Source organism: Phalangium opilio, unplaced genomic scaffold (genome assembly GCF_054372755.1).
Source record: "Phalangium opilio isolate 3A_F unplaced genomic scaffold, DU_Popi_V2 ptg000002l_1, whole genome shotgun sequence".
NCBI classification, from domain to species: Eukaryota; Metazoa; Arthropoda; class Arachnida; order Opiliones; family Phalangiidae; genus Phalangium; species Phalangium opilio.
In genome coordinates, this window is record NW_028324144.1 from 17,141,318 (window position 1) to 17,163,521 (window position 22,204).

Genomic DNA, 22,204 nt, shown 5'->3' on the forward strand with positions numbered 1-22,204 from the left:
AAAGTGAAAAAGCCAACGGCTCGCAGTGTTCCTAAGTGGTCTCCATCCCAAGTACTGACTGCGCTCGACGCTGCTTAACTTCGGTGATCGGAAGAGAACCGCTTTTTTCAGCGTGATATGGTCGTTGCCGAGAGTGCTAGTTAATAATTCGAATTTAAATTAAGTGAGACAAATTAACCATCATCTTTTTAAAACAATAACAAAAAGAAAATAAGTTTGCTCTTTTCAAATCGATTGGAATTTAAAAGAGGAAAAAAAAGTGAAAAAGCCAACGGCACGCAGTGTACCTAAGTGGTCTCCCTCCCAAGTAGTGACTACGCTCGACGCTGCTTAACTTCGGTTTTCGGACGAACACCGGTGTATTCAGCGTGATATGGCCGTTGCCGAGAGTGCTAGTTAATAATTTGAATTTAATTAACTTTCATCTTTATAAAACAATAACAAAAAGAAGATATGTGTGCTTTTTTCAAATCGGGTGGAATTTAATAGAGGAAACAAAAGTGAAAAGCCAACGGCACGCAGTATTCCCAAGTACTGACTGCGCTCGACGCTGCTAACGTCGGCGATCGGACGAGAACCGGTGTTCTCAGCGTGATATGGCCGTTGCCGAGAGTGCTAGTTAAAAATTCGAATTTAAATTAAGTGAGACAAATTAACCTTCATCTTTATAACCTTGACTTTTTACGTCACATCTAAGACCTCACAACACCGCTCCCGGATGGGGTCGAACCACCAACCTATTGGTTAACAGCCGAACGCGCTAACCATTGCGCCACGGAAGCCCAAAAATTAAATGGTCGTCATTTATTGTGCAAAAACTTTTGCTTTCTACGTTACATTTCAGATCCCACAACACCGCTCCCGGGTGGGCTCGAACCACCAACCTATTGGTTAACAGCCGAACGCGCTAACCATTGCGCCAAGGAAGCCCAAAATTTAAATGCTCGTCAGGTATTGTGTAAAAACCTTGACTTTTTACGTCACATCTGAGACCTCACAACATCGCTCCCGGATGGGCTCGAACCACCAACCTATTGCTTAACAGCCGAACGCGCTAACCATTGCGCCACGGAAGCCCAAAAGCTAAATGCTCGTCAGGTATTGTGCAAAAAACTTGACTTTTTACGTCACATCTGAGACCTCACAACACCGCTCCCGGATGGGCTCGAACCACCAACCTAATGGTTAACCGCCGAACGCGCTAACCATTGAGCCACGGAAGCCCAAAAGTTAAATGCTCGTCAGGTATTGTGTAAAAACCTTGACTTTTTACGTCACATCTGAGACCTCACAACACCGCTCCCGGATGGGCTCGAACCACCAACCTATTGGTTAACAGCCGAACGCGCTAACCATTGAGCCACGGAAGCTCAGAAATTAAATGGTTGTCAGGTGTTGTGGAAAAACTTTGGCTTTCTACGTTACATTTGAGACCCCACAACACCTCTCCCGCGTGGGCTCGAACCACTAACCTTTCGATTAACAGCTGAACGCGCTAACCATTGCGCCACGGAATCCAAAAAATTAAATGCTCGTCAGGTATTGTGTAAAAACCTTGACTTTTTACGTCACATCTAAGACCTCACAACACCGCTCCCGGATGGGCTCGAACCACCAACCTATTGGTTAACAGCCGAACGCGCTTACCATTGCGCCACGGAAGCCCAAAAGTTAAATGCTCGTCAGGTATTGTGTAAAAACCTTGACTTTTTACGTCACATCTGAGACCTCACAACACCGCTCCCGGATGGGCTCGAACCACCAACCTATTGGTTAACAGCCGAACGCGCTAACCATTGCGCCACGGAAGCCCAAAAGTTAAATGCTCGTTAGGTATTGTGTTAAAACCTTGACTTTTTACGTCACATCTGAGACCTCACAACACCGCTCCCGGATGGGCTCGAACCACCAACCTATTGGTTAACAGCCGAACGCGCTAACCATTGCGACACGGAAGCCCAAAAGTTAAATGCTCGTCAGGTATTATGTAAAAACCTTGACTTTTTACGTCACATCTGAGACCTCACAACACCGCTCCCGGATGGGGTCGAACCACCAACCTATTGGTTAACAGCCGAACGCGCTAACAATTGAGCCACGGAAGCTCAGAAATTAAATTGTTGTCAGGTATTGTGGAAAAACTTTGGCTTTCTACGTTACATTTGAGACCCCACAACACCTCTCCCGGGTGGGCTCGAACCACCAACCTTTCGATTAACAGCTGAACGCGCTAACCATTGTGCCACGGAAGCCCAAAAATTAAATGCTCGTCAGGTATTGTGTAAAAACCTTGACTTTTTACGTCACATCTGAGACCTCACAACACCGCTCCCGGATGGGCTCGAACCACCAACCTATTGGTTAACAGCCGAACGCGCTAACCATTGCGCCACGGAAGCCCAAAAGCTAAATGCTCGTCAGGTATTGTGCAAAAAACTTGACTTTTTACGTCACATCTGAGACCTCACAACACCGCTCCCGGATGGGCTCGAACCACCAACCTATTGGTTAACCGCCGAACGCGCTAACCATTGCGCCACGGAAGCCCAAAAGTTAAATGCTCGTCAGGTATTGTGTAAAAACCTTGACTTTTTACGTCACATCTGAGACCTCACAACACCGCTCCCGGATGGGCTCGAACAACCAACCTATTGGTTAACAGCCGAACGCGCTAACCATTGAGCCACGGAAGCTCAGAAATTAAATGGTTGTCAGGTGTTGTGGAAAAACTTTGGCTTTCTACGTTACATTTGAGACCCCACAACACCTCTCCAGCGTGGGCTCGAACCACTAACCTTTCGATTAACAGCTGAACGCGCTAACCATTGCGCCACGGAATCCCAAAAATTAAATGCTCGTCAGGTATTGTGTAAAAATCTTGACTTTTTACGTCACATCTGAGACCTCACAACACCGCTCCCGGATGGGCTCGAACCACTAACCTATTGGTTAACAGCCGAACGCGCTAACCATTGCGCCACGGAAGCCCAAAAGTTAAATGCTCGTCAGGTATCGTGTAAAAACCTTGACTTTTTACGTCACATCTGAGACGTCACAACACCGCTCCTGGATGGGCTCGAACCACCAACCTTTCGGTTAACAGCCGAACGCGCTAACCATTGCGCCACGGACGCCCAAAAATTAAATGGTTGTCAGGTATTGTGGAAAAACTTTGGCTATTTACGTTACATTTGAGATCCCAAAACACCGCTCCCGGGTGGGCTCGAACCACCAACCTATTGGATAACAGCCGAACGCGCTAACCATTGAGCCACGGAAGCTCAGAAAATAAATGGTTATCACGTATTATGGAAAAAGTTTGACTTTTCACGCTACATCTGAGACCTCACAACACCGCTCCCGGATGGGCTCGAACCACCAACCTTTCGATTAACAGCCGAACGCGCTAACCATTGCGCCACGGACGCCCAGAAATTAAATGGTTGTCAGGTATTGTTGAAAAGTTACGACTTTTCTCGCTACATCTGAGACCCCACAAATCCTCTCTCGTTTGGGCTCGAACCACCAACCTTTCGGTTAACAGCTGATTGCACTAACCATTGTGCCACGGAAGCCCAAAAATTAAATGCTCGTCAGGTATTGTGTAAAAACCTTGACTTTTTACGTCACATCTGAGACCTCACAACACCGCTCCCGGATGGGCTCGAACCACCAACCTATTGGTTAACAGCCGAACGCGCTAACCATTGCGCCACGGAAGCCCAAAAATTAAATGGTCGTCAGGTATTGTGTAAAAACTTTGGCTTTCTACGTTACATTTGAGATCACACAACACCGCTCCCGGGTGGGCTCGAACCACCAACCTATTGGTTAACAGCTGAACGCGCTAACCATTGAGAAACGGAAGCTCAGAAATTAAACGGTTGTCAGGTATTGTGGAAAAACTTTGGCTTTCTACGTTACATTTGAGACCCCACAACACCTCTCCCGGGTGGGCTCGAACCACCAACCTTTCGATTAACAGCTGAACGCGCTAACCATTGCGCCACGGAAGCCCAAAAATTAGATGCTCGTCAGATATTGTGTAAAAACCTTGACTTTTTACGTCACATCTGAGACCTCACAACACCGCTCCCGGATGGGCTCGAACCACCAACCTATTGGTTAACAGCCGAACGCGCAAACCATTGCGCCACGGAAGCCCAAAAGTTAAATGCTCGTTAGGTATTGTGTAAAAACCTTGACTTTTTACGTCACATCCGAGACCTCACAACACCGCTCCCGGATGGGCTCGAACCACCAACCTATTGGTTAACAGCCGAACGCGCTAACCATTGCGACACGGAAGCCCAAAAGTTAAATGCTCGTCAGGTATTATGTAAAAACCTTGACTTTTTACGTCACATCTGAGACCTCACAACACCGCTCCCGGATGGGGTCGAACCACCAACCTATTGGTTAACAGCCGAACGCGCTAACCATTGCGCCACGGAAGCCCAAAAATTAAATGGTCGTCATTTATTGTGCAAAAACTTTGGCTTTCTACGTTACATTTCAGTTCCCACAACACCGCTCCCGGGTGGGCTCGAACCACCAACCTATTGGTTAACAGCCGAACGCGCTAACCATTGAGCCACGGAAGCTCAGAAATTAAACGGTTGTCAGGTATTGTGGAAAAACTTTGGCTTTTTACGCTACATCTGAGACCTCACAACACCGCTCCCAGATGGGCTCGAACCACCAACCTTTCGATTAACAGCCGAACGCGCTAACCATTGAGCCACGGAAGCTCAGAAATTAATTGGTTGTCACGTATTGTGGAAAAGTTTTGACTTTTTACGCTACATCTGAGACCACACAATACCTCTTCCGGGCGGGCTCGAACCACCAACCTTTCGATTAACAGCTGAACGCGCTAACCATTGCGCTACGGAAGCCCAAAAGTTAAATGTTCGTCAGGTGTTGTGGAAAAACTCTGACATTTTACGTTACATCTGAGACGTCACAACACCGCTCCCGGGGGGCTCGAACCACCAACCTTTCGGTTAACAGCTGAACGCGCTGACCATTGCGCCACTGAAGCCCAAAAATTAAATTTTCGTCAGGTATTGTGGAAAAACTTTGGCTATTTACGTTACATTTGAGATCCAAAAACACCGCTCCCGGGTGGGCACGAACCACCAACCTATTGGTTAACAGCCGAACGCGCTAACCATTGAGCCAAGGAAGATCAGAAATTAAATGGTTGTCACGTATTGTGGAAAAGTTTTGACTTTTAACGCAACATCTGAGACCCCACAACACCTCTTCCGGGTGGGCTCGAACCACCAACCTTTCGATTAAGAGCTGGACGCGCTAATTACTGCGCCACGGAAGCCCAAAAATTAAATGTTCGTCAGGTATTGTGGAAAAACTCTGACATTTTACGTAACATCTGAGACGTCACAACACCGCTCCCGGATGGGCTCGAACCACCAACCTTTCGGTTAACAGCCGAACGCGCTAGCCATTGCGCCACGGACGCCCAGAAATTAAATGTTTGTCAGGTATTGTTGAAAAGTTACGACTTTTCTCGCTACATCTGAGACCCCACAAATCCTCTCTCGTTTGGGCTCGATCCACCAACCTTTCGGTTAACAGCTGATTGCACTAACCATTGCGCCACGGAAGCCCAAAAATTAAATGGTCGTCAGGTATTGTAGAAAAACTTTGGCTATTTACGTTTTATTTGAGATCCAAAAACACCGCTCCCGGGTGGGCTCGAACCACCAAGCTATTGGTTAACAGCCGAACGCGCTAACCATTGAGCCACGAAAGATAAGAAAATAAATGGTTATCACGTATTATGGAAAAAGTTTGACTTTTCACGCTACATCTGAGACCTCACAACACCTCTCCCGGGTGGGCTCGAACCACCAACCTTTCGATTAACAGCTGAACGCGCTAACCATTGCGCCACGGAAGCCCAAAAATTAAATGCTCGTCAGGTATTGTGGAAAAACTCTGACATTTTACGTTACATCTGAGACGACACAACACCGCTCCCGGGAGGGCTCGAACCACCAACCTTTCGGTTAACAGCTGAACGCGCTGACCATTGCGCCACTGAAGCCCAAAAATTAAATTTTCGTCAGGTATTGTGGAAAAACTTTGGCTATTTACGTTACATTTGAGATCCAAAAACACCGCTCCCGGGTGGGCACGAACCACCAACCTATTGGTTAACAGCCGAACGCGCTAACCATTGAGCCAAGGAAGATCAGAAATTAAATGGTTGTCACGTATTGTGGAAAAGTTTTGACTTTTAACGCAACATCTGAGACCCCACAACACCTCTTCCGGGTGGGCTCGAACCACCAACCTTTCGATTAAGAGCTGGACGCGCTAATTACTGCGCCACGGAAGCCCAAAAATTACATGTTCGTCAGGTATTGTGGAAAAACTCTGACATTTTACGTAACATCTGAGACGTCACAACACCGCTCCCGGATGGGCTTGAACCACCAACCTTTCGGTTAACAGCCGAACGCGCTAGCCATTGCGCCACGGACGCCCAGAAATTAAATGGTTGTCAGGTATTGTTGAAAAGTTACGACTTTTCTCGCTACTTCTGAGACGCTAGCGCAATAAAGCGTGCAAGGTACCAAGGCTTAACAAAAATTGTATGATAACATATTTATAGAGATAGATAACAACTTTTATAATTAAAATTAGAAACTAACATATCTCTTAAAATTCTCGCGTGATCAACTGGTTTCACGCCAATTAAATAGCTATAGTCCCATAGAGCTATTTGTATTGATTCATCCATGGTTTTTTCGCCAAGCTGAGAACTACACGTTTTACGTCACGTTATCCAAAAAGCCGACTATTTTCTTTGAAGACCGCGCTAGCTCAGCGCTAAGCACCGTGACGTCAAAATTCAAAAACAAAATCCGGTATGTAGGACACTGCTAACAGCGCTGGGCTCTGCTGAACGCGGCCCAGATTTCCACCATGATTATATAATCTAAGCCTAATTATTTAATAGTGTATTTAACTTTCGGCTCACTCTGAACCGTTATTGTCTCTGCATTACAGAAACGAAAACCAAACCCAAGCGTTTACTTTTTGGTTCACTAGGCCTATTAACAAATATAAGTTCATTTGACCAACATTGTAGCGTTGCGCTTTATTCACTTTAGGAAGGATTATGCTATAAACAGATGTAGTATAGCTTAAGTAATATATAAACATCCATTTTAAATAATAATATTAAAAAAAATCTTTGGAATATCAAAATGAAATAGAGCTTTAAAGCTACAAAAGTACTAAATGCATCATAATTACGAAAAATATTTCCACATATTCATTTTATATTATGGAAAACGGGAATATTAAGGTTCTGAAGGATTTCTTTACACATCAAAACAAAAACGAACTTCTAACGCAGCGCACTAGGGTAACAACGGACGGACACATATAGACAAACAAATAGACTACTGTTTTACCCTTTCCGTATTAATTTTGAGTTTAGAGACATGATTATCTTAAATATTAAAATAAATATAATTAATATTAAATATTTTCTTCGATAGTTGTTCGCCTTATTGAGCGTTACATCGTTTTGAAAAAGAATAATTAAACATTCTTGAGAGACTTGACTAATATTGGCGTTTGAAATGAAGCATACGCCGGTTGCGTCGCCTTACTCAAATAGGTAGTATATAAGGGTGTCGAATCGCAGCTATGGATAAGAACAGCGCAATTGCGTGAACCTTTGGTGGAAGCCCCACCTTAGGAAGGCCGGACGTTTCTCGTAGCCCTGGCCGATCGCCGCGTATGTCTTAACCTTAACGATGATGATGGAGTAGAAGCCAGGTGTACAGACTGGTGTCCATGTGGGATGGACAAAAACAAAGACCAGAAGATGGTGGTGTTAGAAGCCAAGTGTACAGACTGGTGTCCATGTGGGATGGACAAAAACAAAGACCAGAAGATGGTGGTGTTAGAAGCCAGGTGTACAGACTGGTGTCCATGTGGGATGGACAAAGAGCAGATGACGGTGGTGATTAGAAGCCAGTGTGTACAGACTGGTGTCCATGTGGGATGAACAAAGACCACAAGAGGGTGGGGATTAGAAGCCAGTGTGTACAGACTGGTGTCCATGTGGGATGGACAAAGAGCAGAAGACGATTGTGATTAGAAGCCAGTGTGTACAGACTGGTGTCCATGTGGGATGGACAAAGACCAGAGGCTGGTGATGTTAGACAGGCAATGGAGTAATAGCCTGTAAGTGTAATACAATTTTCGAAATTTCCGGAAATTGAGAACACGTTTGCTCCGATTTGCAAACTGCGAACGCGGTCACGTGGGTATAACAACAGACAGACACACACACACACACACCCACACACACACAGACACGTCGAAATTAGAACCTCTCCGTGACATACGTCACTCGGAGAGGTAAAAAGTGAAAAAACGGCACGCAGTGTTCCTAAGTGGTCTCCCTCCCAAGTACTGACTGCGCTCAACGCTGCTTAACTTCGGTTATCGGACGAGAACCGGTGTATTCAGCGTGATATGGCCGTTGCGGAGAGTGCTAGTTAATAATTTGAATTTAATTAACTTTCATCTTTATAAAACAATAACAAAAAAGAAGATATGTTTGCTTTTTTCATATCTATTAAAATTTAAAAGAGGAAAAAAAAGTGAAAAAGCCAACGGCACGCAGTGTTCCTAAGTGGTCTCCATCCCAAGTACTGACTGCGCTCGACGCTGCTTAACTTCGGTGATCGGACGAGAACCGCTGTATTCAGCGTGATATGGTCGTTGCCGAGAGTGCTAGTTAATAATTCGAATTTAAATTAAGTGAGACAAATTAACCTTCATCATTTTAAAACAATAACAAAATGAAAACATGTTTGCTTTTTTCATATCTATTAAAATTTAAAAGAGGAAAAAAAAGTGAAAAAGCCAACGGCACGCAGTGTTCCTAAGTGGTCTCCCTCCCAAGTAGTGACTGCGCTCGACGCTGCTTAACTTCAGTTATCGGACGAGAACCGGTGTATTCAGCGTGTTATGGCCGTTGCCGATAGTGCTAGTTAATAATTTGATTTAAATTAACTTTCATCTTTATAAAACAATAACAGAAAGAAGATATGTTTGCTTTTTTTCATATCTGGTGGAATTTGAAAGAGGAAACAAAAGTGAAAAAGCCAACGGCACGCAGTATTCCCAAGTACTGTATGCGCTCGACGCTGCTTAACTTCGGTGATCGGACGAGAACCGGTGTTTTCAGCGTGATATGGCCGTTGCCGAGAGTGCTAGTTAATAATTCGAATTTAAATTAAGTGAGACAAATTAACCTTCATAATTTTAAAACAATAACAAAAAAAACATGTTTGCTTTTTTCATATCTATTAAAATTTAAAAGAGGAAAAAAAGTGAAAAACCCAACGGCACGCAGTGTTCCTAAGTGGTCTCCCTCCCAAGTACTGACTGCGCTCGACGCTGCTTAACTTCGGTGATCGGACGAAAACCGGTGTATTCAGCGTGATATGGCCATTGCCGAGAATGCTAGTTAATAATTTGAACTAAATCAACTTTCATCTTTATAAAACAATAACAAAAAGAAGATATGTTTGCTTTTTTCATATCGGGTGGAATTTAAAAGAGGAAACAAAAGTGAAAAAGCCAACGGCACGCAGTATTCCCAAGTACTGACTGCGCTCGACGCTGCTAACATCGGCGATCGGACGAGAACCGGTGTTCTCAGCGTGATATGGCCGTTGCCGAGAGTGCTAGATAATAATTCGAACTTAAATTAAGTGAGACAAATTAACCTTCATCTTTTTAAAACAATAACAAAAAGAAAATATGTTTGCTTTTTTATATCTATTGGAATTTAAAAGAGGAAAAAAAAGTGAAAAAGCTAACGGCACGCAGTGTTCCTAAGTGGTCGCCCTCCCAAGTACTGACTGCGCTCGACGCTTCTTAACTTCGGTGATCGGACGAGAACCGGTGTATTCAGCGTGATATGGCCGTTGCCGAGAGTGCTAGTTAATAATTTGAATTTAATTAACTTTCATCTTTATAAAACAATAACAAAAAGAAGATATGTTTGCTTCTTTCATATCGAGTGGAATTTAAAAGAGGAAACAAAAGTGAAAAACCAACGGAACGCACTATTCCCAAGTACTGTATGCGCTCGACGCTGCTTAACTTCGGTGATCGGACGAGAACCGCTGTATTCAGCGTGATATGGTCGTTGCCGAGAGTGCTAGTTAATAATTCGAATTTAAATTAAGTGAGACAAATTAACCTTCATCATTTTAAAACAATAACAAAATGAAAACATGTTTGCTTTTTTCATATCTATTAAAATTTAAAAGAGGAAAAAAAAGTGAAAAAGCCAACGGCACGCAGTGTTCCTAAGTGGTCTCCCTCCCAAGTAGTGACTGCGCTCGACGCTGCTTAACTTCAGTTATCGGACGAGAACCGGTGTATTCAGCGTGTTATGGCCGTTGCCGATAGTGCTAGTTAATAATTTGATTTAAATTAACTTTCATCTTTATAAAACAATAACAGAAAGAAGATATGTTTGCTTTTTTTCATATCTGGTGGAATTTGAAAGAGGAAACAAAAGTGAAAAAGCCAACGGCACGCAGTATTCCCAAGTACTGTATGCGCTCGACGCTGCTTAACTTCGGTGATCGGACGAGAACCGGTGTTTTCAGCGTGATATGGCCGTTGCCGAGAGTGCTAGTTAATAATTCGAATTTAAATTAAGTGAGACAAATTAACCTTCATAATTTTAAAACAATAACAAAAAAAACATGTTTGCTTTTTTCATATCTATTAAAATTTAAAAGAGGAAAAAAAGTGAAAAACCCAACGGCACGCAGTGTTCCTAAGTGGTCTCCCTCCCAAGTACTGACTGCGCTCGACGCTGCTTAACTTCGGTGATCGGACGAAAACCGGTGTATTCAGCGTGATATGGCCATTGCCGAGAATGCTAGTTAATAATTTGAACTAAATCAACTTTCATCTTTATAAAACAATAACAAAAAGAAGATATGTTTGCTTTTTTCATATCGGGTGGAATTTAAAAGAGGAAACAAAAGTGAAAAAGCCAACGGCACGCAGTATTCCCAAGTACTGACTGCGCTCGACGCTGCTAACATCGGCGATCGGACGAGAACCGGTGTTCTCAGCGTGATATGGCCGTTGCCGAGAGTGCTAGATAATAATTCGAACTTAAATTAAGTGAGACAAATTAACCTTCATCTTTTTAAAACAATAACAAAAAGAAAATATGTTTGCTTTTTTATATCTATTGGAATTTAAAAGAGGAAAAAAAAGTGAAAAAGCTAACGGCACGCAGTGTTCCTAAGTGGTCGCCCTCCCAAGTACTGACTGCGCTCGACGCTTCTTAACTTCGGTGATCGGACGAGAACCGGTGTATTCAGCGTGATATGGCCGTTGCCGAGAGTGCTAGTTAATAATTTGAATTTAATTAACTTTCATCTTTATAAAACAATAACAAAAAGAAGATATGTTTGCTTCTTTCATATCGAGTGGAATTTAAAAGAGGAAACAAAAGTGAAAAACCAACGGAACGCACTATTCCCAAGTACTGTATGCGCTCGACGCTGCTTAACTTCGGTTATCGGACGAGAACCGGTGTATTCAGCGTGATATGGCCGTTGCCGAGAGTGCTAGTTAATAATTTGAATTTAATTAACTTTCATCTTTATAAAACAATAACAAAAAAGAAGATATGTTTGCTTTTTCATATCTATTAAAATTTATAAGAGGGAAAAAAAGTGAAAAAACGGCACGCAGTGTTCCTAAGTGGTCTCCCTCCCAAGTACTGACTGCGCTCGACGCTGCTTAACTTCGGTTATCGGACGAGAACCGGTGTATTCAGCGTGATATGGCCGTTGCCGAGAGTGCAAGTTAATAATTTGAATTTAATTAACTTTCATCTTTATAAAACAATAACAAAAATGAAGATATGTTTGCTTTTTCCATATCTATTAAAATTTAAAAGAGGAAAAAAAGTGAAAAAGCCAACGGCACGCAGTGTTCCTAAGTGGTCTCCATCCCAAGTTCTGACTGCGCTCGACGCTGCTTAACTTCGGTGATCGGACGAGAACCGCTGTATTCAGCGTGATATGGTCGTTGCCGAGAGTGCTAGTTAATAATTCGAATTTAAATTAAGTGAGACAAATTAACCTTCATCATTTTAAAACAATAACAAAATGAAAACATGTTTGCTTTTTTCATATCTATTAAAATTTAAAAGAGGAAAAAAAAGTGAAAAAGCCAACGGCACGCAGTGTTCCTAAGTGGTCTCCCTCCCAAGTAGTGACTGCGCTCGACGCTGCTTAACTTCAGTTATCGGACGAGAACCGGTGTATTCAGCGTGATATGGCCGTTGCCGAGAGTGCTAGTTAATAATTTTAATTTAATTAACTTTCATCTTTATAAAACAATAACAAAAAGAAGATATCTGTGCTTTTTCAAATCGGGTGGAATTTAAAAGAGGAAACAAAAGTGAAAAACAAACGGCACGCAGTATTCCCAAGTACTGACTGCGCTCGACGCTGCTAACGTCGGCGATCGGACGAGAACCGGTGTTCTCAGCGTGATATGGCCGTTGCCGAGAGTGCTAGTTAAAAATTCGAATTTAAATTAAGTGAGACAAATTAACCTTCATCTTTATAAAACAATAACAAAAAGAAGATATGTTTGCTTTTTTCATATCGGGTGGAATTTAAAAGAGGAAACAAAAGTGAAAAAGCCAACGGCACGCAGTATTCCCAAGTACTGACTGCGCTCGACGCTGCTAACGTCGGCGATCGGACGAGAACCGGTGTTCTCAGCGTGATATGGCCGTTGCCGAGAGTGCTAGTTAATAATTCGAATTTATTTTAAGTGAGACAAATTAACCTTCATCATTTTAAAACAATAACAAAATGAAAACATGTTTGCTTTTTTCATATCTATTAAAATTTAAAAGAGGAAAAAAAAGTGAAAAAGCCAACGGCACGCAGTGTTCCTAAGTGGTCTCCCTCCCAAGTAGTGACTGCGCTCGACGCTGCTTAACTTCGGTGATCGGACGAAAACCGGTGTGTTCAGCGTGATATGGCCGTTGCCGAGAGTGCTAGATAATAATTCGAATTTAAATTAAGTGAGACAAATTAACCTTCATAATTTTAAAACAATAACAAAAAAAACATGTTTGCTTTTTTCATATCTATTAAAATTTAAATGAGGAAAAAAAGTGAAAAACCCAACGGCACGCAGTGTTCCTAAGTGGTCTCCCTCCCAAGTACTGACTGCGCTCGACGCTGCTTAACTTCGGTGATCGGACGAGAACCGGTGTATTCAGCGTGTTATGGCCGTTGCCGAGAATGCTAGTTAATAATTTGAACTAAATCAACTTTCATCTTTATAAAACAATAACAAAAAGAAGATATGTTTGCTTTTTTCATATCGGGTGGAATTTAAAAGAGGAAACAAAAGTGAAAAAGCCAACGGCACGCAGTATTCCCAAGTACTAACTGCGCTCGACGCTGCTAACGTCGGCGATCGGACGAGAACCGGTGTTCTCAGCGTGATATGGCCGTTGCCGAGAGTGCTAGATAATAATTCGAACTTAAATTAAGTGAGACAAATTAACCTTCATCTTTTTAAAACAATAACAAAAAGAAAATATGTTTGCTTTTTTATATCTATTGGAATTTAAAAGAGGAAAAAAAAGTGAAAAAGCTAACGGCACGCAGTGTTCCTAAGTGGTCGCCCTCATAAGTACTGACTGCGCTCGACGCTTCTTAACTTCGGTGATCGGACGAGAACCGGTGTATTCAGCGTGATATGGCCGTTGCCTAGAGTGCTAGTTAATAATTTGAATTTAATTAACTTTCATCTTTATAAAACAATATTAAAAAAGAAGATATGTTTGCTTTTTCATATCTATTAAAATTTATAAGAGGGAAAAAAAGTGAAAAAACGGCACGCAGTGTTCCTAAGTGGTCTCCCTCCCAAGTACTGACTGCGCTCGACGCTTCTTAACTTCGGTGATCGGACGAGAACCGGTGTATTCAGCGTGATATGGCCGTTGCCGAGAGTGCTAGTTAATAATTTGAATTTAATTAACTTTCATCTTTATAAAACAATAACAAAAAGAAGATATGTTTGCTTCTTTCATATCGAGTGGAATTTAAAAGAGGAAACAAAAGTGAAAAACCAACGGAACGCACTATTCCCAAGTACTGTATGCGCTCGACGCTGCTTAACTTCGGTTATCGGACGAGAACCGGTGTATTCAGCGTGATATGGCCGTTGCCGAGAGTGCTAGTTAATAATTTGAATTTAATTAACTTTCATCTTTATAAAACAATAACAAAAAAGAAGATATGTTTGCTTTTTCATATCTATTAAAATTTATAAGAGGGAAAAAAAGTGAAAAAACGGCACGCAGTGTTCCTAAGTGGTCTCCCTCCCAAGTACTGACTGCGCTCGACGCTGCTTAACTTCGGTTATCGGACGACAACCGGTGTATTCAGCGTGATATGGCCGTTGCCGAGAGTGCAAGTTAATAATTTGAATTTAATTAACTTTCATCTTTATAAAACAATAACAAAAATGAAGATATGTTTGCTTTTTTCATATCTATTAAAATTTAAAAGAGGAAAAAAAGTGAAAAAGCCAACGGCACGCAGTGTTCCTAAGTGGTCTCCATCCCAAGTACTGACTGCGCTCGACGCTGCTTAACTTCGGTGATCGGACGAGAACCGCTGTATTCAGCGTGATATGGTCGTTGCCGAGAGTGCTAGTTAATAATTCGAATTTAAATTAAGTGAGACAAATTAACCTTCATCATTTTAAAACAATAACAAAATGAAAACATGTTTGCTTTTTTCATATCTATTAAAATTTAAAAGAGGAAAAAAAAGTGAAAAAGCCAACGGCACGCAGTGTTCCTAAGTGGTCTCCCTCCCAAGTAGTGACTGCGCTCGACGCTGCTTAACTTCAGTTATCGGACGAGAACCGGTGTATTCAGCGTGATATGGCCGTTGCCGAGAGTGCTAGTTAATAATCTTAATTTAATTAACTTTCATCTTTATAAAACAATAACAAAAAGAAGATATGTTTGCTTCTTTCATATCGAGTGGAATTTAAAAGAGGAAACAAAAGTGAAAAACCAACGGAACGCACTATTCCCAAGTACTGTATGCGCTCGACGCTGCTTAACTTCGGTTATCGGACGAGAACCGGTGTATTCAGCGTGATATGGCCGTTGCCGAGAGTGCTAGTTAATAATTTGAATTTAATTAACTTTCATCTTTATAAAACAATAACAAAAAAGAAGATATGTTTGCTTTTTCATATCTATTAAAATTTATAAGAGGGAAAAAAAGTGAAAAAACGGCACGCAGTGTTCCTAAGTGGTCTCCCTCCCAAGTACTGACTGCGCTCGACGCTGCTTAACTTCGGTTATCGGACGACAACCGGTGTATTCAGCGTGATATGGCCGTTGCCGAGAGTGCAAGTTAATAATTTGAATTTAATTAACTTTCATCTTTATAAAACAATAACAAAAATGAAGATATGTTTGCTTTTTTCATATCTATTAAAATTTAAAAGAGGAAAAAAAGTGAAAAAGCCAACGGCACGCAGTGTTCCTAAGTGGTCTCCATCCCAAGTACTGACTGCGCTCGACGCTGCTTAACTTCGGTGATCGGACGAGAACCGCTGTATTCAGCGTGATATGGTCGTTGCCGAGAGTGCTAGTTAATAATTCGAATTTAAATTAAGTGAGACAAATTAACCTTCATCATTTTAAAACAATAACAAAATGAAAACATGTTTGCTTTTTTCATATCTATTAAAATTTAAAAGAGGAAAAAAAAGTGAAAAAGCCAACGGCACGCAGTGTTCCTAAGTGGTCTCCCTCCCAAGTAGTGACTGCGCTCGACGCTGCTTAACTTCAGTTATCGGACGAGAACCGGTGTATTCAGCGTGATATGGCCGTTGCCGAGAGTGCTAGTTAATAATCTTAATTTAATTAACTTTCATCTTTATAAAACAATAACAAAAAGAAGATATGTTTGCTTTTTTCATATTTGGTGGAATTTGAAAGAGGAAACAAAAGTGAAAAAGCAAACGGCACGCAGTATTCCCAAGTACTGTATGCGCTCGACGCTGCTTAACTTCGGTTATCGGACGAGAACCGGTGTATTCAGCGTGATATGGCCGTTGCCAAGAGTGCTAGGTAATAATTCGAATTTAAATTAAGTGAGACAAATTAACCATCATCTTTTTAAAACAAAAACAAAAAGAAAATAAGTTTGCCTTTTTCAAATCTATTGGAATTTAAAAGAGGAAAAAAAAGTGAAAAAGCCAACGGCACGCAGTGTACCTAAGTGGTCTCCCTCCCAAGTAGTGACTGCGCTCGACGCTGCTTAACTTCGGTTTTCGGATGAAAACCGGTGTATTCAGCGTGATATGGCCGTTGCCGAGAGTGCTAGTTAATAATTTGAATTTAATTAACTTTCATCTTTATAAAACAATAACAAAAAGAAGATATGTGTGCTTTTTTCAAATCGGGTGGAATTTAAAAGAGGAAACAAAAGTGAAAAACCAACGGCACGCAGTATTCCCAAGTACTGACTGCGCTCGACGCTGCTATCGTCGGCGATCGGACGAGAACCGGTGTTCTCAGCGTGATTTGCCCGTTGCCGAGAGTGCTAGTTAAAAATTCGAATTTAAATTAAGTGAGACAAATTAACCTTCATCTTTATAAAACAATAACAAAAAGAAGATATGTTTGCTTTTTTCATATCGGGTGGAATTTAAAAGAGGAAACAAAAGTGAAAAATCCAACGGCACGCAGTATTCCCAAGTACTGACTGCGCTCGACGCTGCTAACGTCGGCGATCGGACGAGAACCGGTGTTCTCAGCGTGATATGGCCGTTGCCGAGAGTGCTAGTTAAAAATTCGAATTTAAATTAAGTTAGACAAATTAACCTTCATCTTTATAAAACAATAACAAAAAGAAGATATGTTTGCTTTTTTCATATCGGGTGGAATTTAAAAGAGGAAACAAAAGTGAAAAAGCCAACGGCACGCAGTATTCCCAAGTACTGACTGCGCTCGACGCTGCTAACGTCGGCGATCGGACGAGAACCGGTGTTCTCAGCGTGATATGGCCGTTGCCGAGAGTGCTAGATAATAATTCGAATTTAAATTAAGTGAGACAAATTAACCTTCATCTTTTTAAAACAATAACAAAAAGAAAATATGTTTGCTTTTTTCATATCTATTGGAATTTAAAAGAGGAAAAAAAAAGTGAAAAAGCTAACGGCACGCAGTGTTCCTAAGTGGTCGCTCTCCCAAGTACTGACTGCGCTCGACGCTGCTTAACTTCAGTTATCGGACGAGAACCGGTGTATTCAGCGTGATATGGCCGTTGCCGAGAGTGCTAGTTAATAATCTTAATTTAATTAACTTTCATCTTTATAAAACAATAACAAAAAGAAGATATGTTTGCTTTTTTCATATTTGGTGGAATTTGAAAGAGGAAACAAAAGTGAAAAAGAAAACGGCACGCAGTATTCCCAAGTACTGTATGCGCTCGACGCTGCTTAACTTCGGTTATCGGACGAGAACCGGTGTATTCAGCGTGATATGGCCGTTGCCAAGAGTGCTAGGTAATAATTCGAATTTAAATTAAGTGAGACAAATTAACCATCATCTTTTTAAAACAAAAACAAAAAGAAAATAAGTTTGCTTTTTTCAAATCTATTGGAATTTAAAAGAGGAAAAAAAAGTGAAAAAGCCAACGGCACGCAGTGTACCTAAGTGGTCTCCCTCCCAAGTAGTGACTGCGCTCGACGCTGCTTAACTTCGGTTTTCGGACGAAACCCGGTGTATTCAGCGTGATATGGCCGTTGCCGAGAGTGCTAGTTAATAATTTGAATTTAATTAACTTTCATCTTTATAAAACAATAACAAAAAGAAGATATGTGTGCTTTTTTCAAATCGGGTGGAATTTAAAAGAGGAAACAAAAGTGAAAAACCAACGGCACGCAGTATTCCCAAGTACTGACTGCGCTCGACGCTGCTATCGTCGGCGATCGGACGAGAACCGGTGTTCTCAGCGTGATTTGGCCGTTGCCGAGAGTGCTAGTTAAAAATTCGAATTTAAATTAAGTGAGACAAATTAACCTTCATCTTTATAAAACAATAACAAAAAGAAGATATGTTTGCTTTTTTCATATCGGGTGGAATTTAAAAGAGGAAACAAAAGTGAAAAAGCCAACGGCACGCAGTATTCCCAAGTACTGACTGCGCTCGACGCTGCTAACGTCGGTGATCGGACGAGAACCGGTGTTCTCAGCGTGATATGGCCGTTGCCGAGAGTGCTAGTTAAAAATTCGAATTTAAATTAAGTTAGACAAATTAACCTTCATCTTTATAAAACAATAACAAAAAGAAGATATGTTTGCTTTTTTCATATCGGGTGGAATTTAAAAGAGGAAACAAAAGTGAAAAAGCCAACGGCACGCAGTATTCCCAAGTACTGACTGCGCTCGACGCTGCTAACGTCGGCGATCGGACGAGAACCGGTGTTCTCAGCGTGATATGGCCGTTGCCGAGAGTGCTAGATAATAATTCGAATTTAAATTAAGTGAGACAAATTAACCTTCATCTTTTTAAAACAATAACAAAAAGAAAATATGTTTGCTTTTTTCATATCTATTGGAATTTAAAAGAGGAAAAAAAAAGTGAATAAGCTAACGGCACGCAGTGTTCCTAAGTGGTCGCCCTCCCAAGTACTGACTGCGCTCGACGCTGCTTAACTTCGGTGATCGGACGAGAACCGGTGTATTCAGCGTGATATGGCCGTTGCCGAGAGTGCTAGTTAATAATTTGAATTTAATTAACTTTCATCTTTATAAAACAATAACAAAAAAGAAGATATGTTTGCTTTTTTCATATCTATTAAAATTTAAAAGAGGAAAAAAAAGTGAAAAAGCCAACGGCACGCAGTGTTCCTAAGTGGTCTCCATCCCAAGTACTGACTGCGCTCGACGCTGCTATCGTCGGCGATCGGACGAGAACCGGTGTTCTCAGCGTGATTTGGCCGTTGCCGAGAGTGCTAGTTAAAAATTCGAATTTAAATTAAGTGAGACAAATTAACCTTCATCTTTATAAAACAATAACAAAAAGAAGATATGTTTGCTTTTTTCATATCGGGTGGAATTTAAAAGAGGAAACAAAAGTGAAAAAGCCAACGGCACGCAGTATTCCCAAGTACTGACTGCGCTCGACGCTGCTAACGTCGGCGATCGGACGAGAACCGGTGTTCTCAGCGTGATATGGCCGTTGCCGAGAGTGCTAGTTAAAAATTCGAATTTAAATTAAGTTAGACAAATTAACCTTCATCTTTATAAAACAATAACAAAAAGAAGATATGTTTGCTTTTTTCATATCGGGTGGAATTTAAAAGAGGAAAAAAAAAGTGAAAAAGCTAACGGCACGCAGTGTTCCTAAGTGGTCGCCCTCCCAAGTACTGACTGCGCTCGACGCTGCTTAACTTCGGTGATCGGACGAGAACCGGTGTATTCAGCGTGATATGGCCGTTGCCGAGAGTGCTAGTTAATAATTTGAATTTAATTAACTTTCATCTTTATAAAACAATAACAAAAAAGAAGATATGTTTCCTTTTTTCATATCTATTAAAATTTAAAAGAGGAAAAAAAAGTGAAAAAGCCAACGGCACGCAGTGTTCCTAAGTGGTCTCCATCCCAAGTACTGACTGCGCTCGACGCTGCTTAACTTCGGTGATCGGACGAGAACCGCTGTATTCAGCGTGATATGCTCGTTGCCGAGAGTGCTAGTTAATAATTCGAATTTAAATTAAGTGAGACAAATTAACCTTCATCATTTTAAAACAATAACAAAATGAAAACATGTTTGCTTTTTTCATATCTATTAAAATTTAAAAGAGGAAAAAAAAGTGAAAAAGCCAACGGCACGGAGTGTTCCTAAGTGGTCTCCCTCCCAAGTAGTGACTGCGCTCGACGCTGCTTAACTTCAGTTATCGGACGAGAACCGGTGTATTCAGCGTGATATGGCCGTTGCCGAGAGTGCTAGTTAATAATTTTAATTTAATTACTTTCATCTTTATAAAACAATAACAAAAAGAAGATATCTGTGCTTTTTCAAATCGGGTGGAATTTAAAAGAGGAAACAAAAGTGAAAAACAAACGGCACGCAGTATTCCCAAGTACTGACTGCGCTCGACGCTGCTAACGTCGGCGATCGGACGAGAACCGGTGTTCTCAGCGTGATATGGCCGTTGCCGAGAGTGCTAGTTAAAAATTCGAATTTAAATTAAGTGAGACAAATTAACCTTCATCTTTATAAAACAATAACAAAAAGAAGATATGTTTGCTTTTTTCATATCGGGTGGAATTTAAAAGAGGAAACAAAAGTGAAAAAGCCAACGGCACGCAGTATTCCCAAGTACTGACTGCGCTCGACGCTGCTAACGTCGGCGATCGGACGAGAACCGGTGTTCTCAGCGTGATATGGCCGTTGCCGAGAGTGCTAGTTAATAATTCGAATTTAAATTAAGTGAGACAAATTAACCTTCATCATTTTAAAACAATAACAAAATGAAAACATGTTTGCTTTTTTCATATCTATTAAAATTTAAAAGAGGAAAAAAAAGTGAAAAAGCCAACGGCACGCAGTGTTCCTAAGTGGTCTCCCTCCCAAGTAGTGACTGCGCTCGACGCTGCTTAACTTCGGTGATCAGACGAAAACCGGTGTGTTCAGCGTGATATGGCCGTTGCCGAGAGTGCTAGATAATAATTCGAATTTAAATTAAGTGAGACAAATTAACCTTCATAATTTTAAAACAATAACAAAAAAAACATGTTTGCTTTTTTCATATCTATTAAAATTTAAATGAGGAAAAAAGTGAAAAACCCAACGGCACGCAGTGTTCCTAAGTGGTCTCCCTCCCAAGTACTGACTGCGCTCGACGCTGCTTAACTTCGGTGATCGGACGAGAACCGGTGTATTCAGCGTGTTATGGCCGTTGCCGAGAATGCTAGTTAATAATTTGAACTAAATCAACTTTCATCTTTATAAAACAATAACAAAAAGAAGATATGTTTGCTTTTTTCATATCGGGTGGAATTTAAAAGAGGAAACAAAAGTGAAAAAGCCAACGGCACGCAGTATTCCCAAGTACTGACTGCGCTCGACGCTGCTAACGTCGGCGATCGGACGAGAACCGGTGTTCTCAGCGTGATATGGCCGTTGCCGAGAGTGCTAGATAATAATTCGAACTTAAATTAAGTGAGACAAATTAACCTTCATCTTTTTAAAACAATAACAAAAAGAAAATATGTTTGCTTTTTTATATCTATTGGAATTTAAAAGAGGAAAAAAAAGTGAAAAAGCTAACGGCACGCAGTGTTCCTAAGTGGTCGCCCTCATAAGTACTGACTGCGCTCGACGCTTCTTAACTTCGGTGATCGGACGAGAACCGGTGTATTCAGCGTGATATGGCCGTTGCCGAGAGTGCTATTAATAATTTGAATTTAATTAACTTTCATCTTTATAAAACAATAACAAAAAGAAGATATGTTTGCTTCTTTCATATCGGGTGGAATTTAAAAGAGGAAACAAAAGTGAAAAACCAACGGAACGCACTATTCCCAAGTACTGTATGCGCTCGACGCTGCTTAACTTCGGTTATCGGACGAGAACCGGTGTATTCAGCGTGATATGGCCGTTGCCGAGAGTGCTAGTTAATAATTTGAATTTAATTAACTTTCATCTTTATAAAACAATAACAAAAAAGAAGATATGTTTGCTTTTTCATATCTATTAAAATTTATAAGAGGGAAATAAAGTGAAAAAACGGCACGCAGTGTTCCTAAGTGGTCTCCCTCCCAAGTACTGACTGCGCTCGACGCTGCTTAACTTCGGTTATCGGACGAGAACCGGTGTATTCAGCGTGATATGGCCGTTGCCGAGAGTGCAAGTTAATAATTTGAATTTAATTAACTTTCATCTTTATAAAACAATAACAAAAATGAAGATATGTTTGCTTTTTTCATATCTATTAAAATTTAAAAGAGGAAAAAAAAGTGAAAAAGCCAACGGCACGCAGTATTCCCAAGTACTGACTGCGCTCGACGCTGCTAACGTCGGCGATCGGACGAG

The 22,204-nt window shown here is 41.2% G+C and overlaps 2 non-coding genes and 35 pseudogenes across 2 annotated transcripts; all 37 read right to left on the reverse strand.

Moving 5' to 3' along the window:
- Positions 1 to 10: 10 nt before the first annotated feature.
- LOC149722141 (5S ribosomal RNA) lies at positions 11 to 129 on the reverse strand (annotated as a pseudogene).
- Positions 130 to 266: 137 nt separating this feature from the next.
- LOC149722142 (5S ribosomal RNA) lies at positions 267 to 385 on the reverse strand (annotated as a pseudogene).
- An 8,034-nt stretch (positions 386 to 8,419) lies between these two features.
- Positions 8,420 to 8,538, reverse strand: LOC149722143 (5S ribosomal RNA; annotated as a pseudogene).
- Positions 8,539 to 8,661: 123 nt separating this feature from the next.
- LOC149722144 (5S ribosomal RNA) lies at positions 8,662 to 8,780 on the reverse strand (annotated as a pseudogene).
- Positions 8,781 to 8,917: 137 nt separating this feature from the next.
- LOC149722145 (5S ribosomal RNA) lies at positions 8,918 to 9,036 on the reverse strand (annotated as a pseudogene).
- Positions 9,037 to 9,159: 123 nt separating this feature from the next.
- On the reverse strand, positions 9,160 to 9,262 carry LOC149722146 (5S ribosomal RNA; annotated as a pseudogene).
- Positions 9,263 to 9,396: 134 nt separating this feature from the next.
- On the reverse strand, positions 9,397 to 9,515 carry LOC149722147 (5S ribosomal RNA; annotated as a pseudogene).
- Positions 9,516 to 9,875: 360 nt separating this feature from the next.
- On the reverse strand, positions 9,876 to 9,994 carry LOC149722148 (5S ribosomal RNA; annotated as a pseudogene).
- A 361-nt stretch (positions 9,995 to 10,355) lies between these two features.
- LOC149722149 (5S ribosomal RNA) lies at positions 10,356 to 10,474 on the reverse strand (annotated as a pseudogene).
- A 123-nt stretch (positions 10,475 to 10,597) lies between these two features.
- LOC149722150 (5S ribosomal RNA) lies at positions 10,598 to 10,700 on the reverse strand (annotated as a pseudogene).
- A 134-nt stretch (positions 10,701 to 10,834) lies between these two features.
- Positions 10,835 to 10,953, reverse strand: LOC149722151 (5S ribosomal RNA; annotated as a pseudogene).
- A 360-nt stretch (positions 10,954 to 11,313) lies between these two features.
- On the reverse strand, positions 11,314 to 11,432 carry LOC149722152 (5S ribosomal RNA; annotated as a pseudogene).
- A 342-nt stretch (positions 11,433 to 11,774) lies between these two features.
- Positions 11,775 to 11,893, reverse strand: LOC149722153 (5S ribosomal RNA; annotated as a pseudogene).
- A 122-nt stretch (positions 11,894 to 12,015) lies between these two features.
- LOC149722154 (5S ribosomal RNA) lies at positions 12,016 to 12,134 on the reverse strand (annotated as a pseudogene).
- A 137-nt stretch (positions 12,135 to 12,271) lies between these two features.
- On the reverse strand, positions 12,272 to 12,390 carry LOC149722155 (5S ribosomal RNA; annotated as a pseudogene).
- Positions 12,391 to 12,988: 598 nt separating this feature from the next.
- On the reverse strand, positions 12,989 to 13,107 carry LOC149722156 (5S ribosomal RNA; annotated as a pseudogene).
- Positions 13,108 to 13,241: 134 nt separating this feature from the next.
- LOC149722157 (5S ribosomal RNA) lies at positions 13,242 to 13,360 on the reverse strand (annotated as a pseudogene).
- A 360-nt stretch (positions 13,361 to 13,720) lies between these two features.
- LOC149722158 (5S ribosomal RNA) lies at positions 13,721 to 13,839 on the reverse strand (annotated as a pseudogene).
- Positions 13,840 to 13,957: 118 nt separating this feature from the next.
- Positions 13,958 to 14,076, reverse strand: LOC149722159 (5S ribosomal RNA; annotated as a pseudogene).
- A 342-nt stretch (positions 14,077 to 14,418) lies between these two features.
- On the reverse strand, positions 14,419 to 14,537 carry LOC149722160 (5S ribosomal RNA; annotated as a pseudogene).
- A 122-nt stretch (positions 14,538 to 14,659) lies between these two features.
- On the reverse strand, positions 14,660 to 14,778 carry LOC149722161 (5S ribosomal RNA; annotated as a pseudogene).
- Positions 14,779 to 14,915: 137 nt separating this feature from the next.
- On the reverse strand, positions 14,916 to 15,034 carry LOC149722162 (5S ribosomal RNA; annotated as a pseudogene).
- A 342-nt stretch (positions 15,035 to 15,376) lies between these two features.
- LOC149722163 (5S ribosomal RNA) lies at positions 15,377 to 15,495 on the reverse strand (annotated as a pseudogene).
- Positions 15,496 to 15,617: 122 nt separating this feature from the next.
- On the reverse strand, positions 15,618 to 15,736 carry LOC149722164 (5S ribosomal RNA; annotated as a pseudogene).
- A 137-nt stretch (positions 15,737 to 15,873) lies between these two features.
- On the reverse strand, positions 15,874 to 15,992 carry LOC149722165 (5S ribosomal RNA; annotated as a pseudogene).
- Positions 15,993 to 16,354: 362 nt separating this feature from the next.
- Positions 16,355 to 16,473, reverse strand: LOC149722166 (5S ribosomal RNA; annotated as a pseudogene).
- Positions 16,474 to 17,312: 839 nt separating this feature from the next.
- Positions 17,313 to 17,431, reverse strand: LOC149722167 (5S ribosomal RNA; annotated as a pseudogene).
- Positions 17,432 to 17,793: 362 nt separating this feature from the next.
- On the reverse strand, positions 17,794 to 17,912 carry LOC149722168 (5S ribosomal RNA; annotated as a pseudogene).
- Positions 17,913 to 18,751: 839 nt separating this feature from the next.
- Positions 18,752 to 18,870, reverse strand: LOC149722169 (5S ribosomal RNA). The gene has a single exon (XR_016381430.1). It is a non-coding gene; the product is annotated as a 5S ribosomal RNA (ribosomal RNA).
- A 123-nt stretch (positions 18,871 to 18,993) lies between these two features.
- LOC149722170 (5S ribosomal RNA) lies at positions 18,994 to 19,111 on the reverse strand (annotated as a pseudogene).
- Positions 19,112 to 19,488: 377 nt separating this feature from the next.
- Positions 19,489 to 19,607, reverse strand: LOC149722171 (5S ribosomal RNA). The gene has a single exon (XR_016381431.1). It is a non-coding gene; the product is annotated as a 5S ribosomal RNA (ribosomal RNA).
- Positions 19,608 to 19,730: 123 nt separating this feature from the next.
- Positions 19,731 to 19,849, reverse strand: LOC149722172 (5S ribosomal RNA; annotated as a pseudogene).
- Positions 19,850 to 19,986: 137 nt separating this feature from the next.
- LOC149722173 (5S ribosomal RNA) lies at positions 19,987 to 20,105 on the reverse strand (annotated as a pseudogene).
- Positions 20,106 to 20,702: 597 nt separating this feature from the next.
- On the reverse strand, positions 20,703 to 20,821 carry LOC149722174 (5S ribosomal RNA; annotated as a pseudogene).
- A 133-nt stretch (positions 20,822 to 20,954) lies between these two features.
- On the reverse strand, positions 20,955 to 21,073 carry LOC149722175 (5S ribosomal RNA; annotated as a pseudogene).
- Positions 21,074 to 21,433: 360 nt separating this feature from the next.
- On the reverse strand, positions 21,434 to 21,552 carry LOC149722176 (5S ribosomal RNA; annotated as a pseudogene).
- Positions 21,553 to 21,893: 341 nt separating this feature from the next.
- On the reverse strand, positions 21,894 to 22,012 carry LOC149722177 (5S ribosomal RNA; annotated as a pseudogene).
- Positions 22,013 to 22,204: the final 192 nt, after the last annotated feature.